We start from the raw sequence: 1,623 nt of genomic DNA, 5'->3' as shown, positions 1-1,623 counted from the left end.
ATGTGGTATGTATACCCGATGGAGTATTACATGGCAATGAGAAAGAAGACATGTGGCCAGTTGGAGGAAAGTGGATGGACCTTGAGGGTGTCATGCTAAGCGAAATAAGCGAGGCAGAGAAGGACAGAAGCACTATGTTTCCACTCATAGGTCTAACAGGAAAACAGGGGAAACCTAATGGAGGACCAGGGGGAGGGGAATAGGGAAACAGAGTTGGGGAGAGAGAGGGATGCAAAACTTAAGAGACTATTGAACGCTGAAAATGAACTGAAGGTTGAAGGGAAAGGGGGGGGGGAAAGAGGTGGTGGTGATGGAGGAGGGCACTTGTGGGGAAGAGCACTGGGTGTTGTATGGAAAGCAATTTGACAATAAAATATTAAAAAAATAAATAAATTTAAAAATGTATACGTATATATATTTATATATGATACATGCAAATATGTATACAGATATACATCTATATAGAGACATTTCAAAAGTGCTTTCTAAATAATATTCTGAAACCAACTCCAGGCAAACTTCGTTTAGAAACTTCGTTTTTGAAGGAAACAGACATCCCCCAAGGGAAGCATGAACTTATGAACAGCCAGGCACGGAGGTCAGAGCCCTGCCTCCCAATACCAACACGTGTTACTTCCTGTGTCCCCACTGGACCTCCAGTAACGAGTATAAACAGACCAGGCCACACCAAGAACCCAAGAAAATATACAGCAGTGTCTCATTGCAACTATCACAGTAAAGTTTATTCCATAAAATAAAGTTAAAGTACATTGTGCATAATTTAGCAAAGATCAAATACTGTAACAGGGCTTTTTTAAAGAGAACATTTAGCACCCACTGTATTTTCAGGAATTTTGAGGACTGTGACCTTCTCTGCTAGCTCAGTTTTCACAAGATTACATAGTGTATAATCCAAGGGAAGATTTAACTCTTAAGAATTAGACAATATTTTTCAAATAAAGCAATATCAGTTGGTAGGAAACTAAGTTCCACTGGACATCTGGGCACATCTTTTTCCCGAATCATCTGGCACATCTGTGGCCAGAAACCCCAATGATTAAGTGAACTAGTAACTTCCCTCCAAGTCTCCTTCACAGAAAGCCTCTTGTACAAGTAAAAAACTGTCATTTGCCCAATTAAGAGAGACTGTGGAGTGTGTCAAAAATACAAAAATATCCCCCAAACTATCTGTACCACGTACAGGTTTGGAGCTAGCCCTCAAAGACACTGAAAAGCACAGGCTACTTCTGTTCGTTAGGTAGAGAGGTCTGCCGGCGTGCGGCTCGCCCGTTTCCTTCTGCAGTGACCTAGTTTAGGTGCCACGTCAGACAAAGGGCTTGTCGGGAATGATCTGTTGTGCTTCCGTATCATCTGCCTCTTCCTTTGCAGGGAAGGTAAGGTTGAAGATAGAACATTCGGTCTTTCTGGCAGTTAATCAAAGTGACACAACCTTCCATTTCCTAACCTATTATAGATTTCCTAATTAACCATTTAAAAATGGCAACAGTCAAAAGCATTAAACCTTCACCGGCTCGAGCGCACCGTCTGTTTACCCAGCCACCTTTCTCCTAGACAGGCACCGCTACGAACCAGAAGGCAACGAGGCCTTGGAGGTGACAATCC

Source organism: Suricata suricatta, unplaced genomic scaffold (genome assembly GCF_006229205.1).
Source record: "Suricata suricatta isolate VVHF042 unplaced genomic scaffold, meerkat_22Aug2017_6uvM2_HiC HiC_scaffold_140, whole genome shotgun sequence".
In the NCBI taxonomy this organism is placed as follows: Eukaryota; Metazoa; Chordata; class Mammalia; order Carnivora; family Herpestidae; genus Suricata; species Suricata suricatta.
This window is presented reverse-complemented; position numbering follows the sequence as displayed.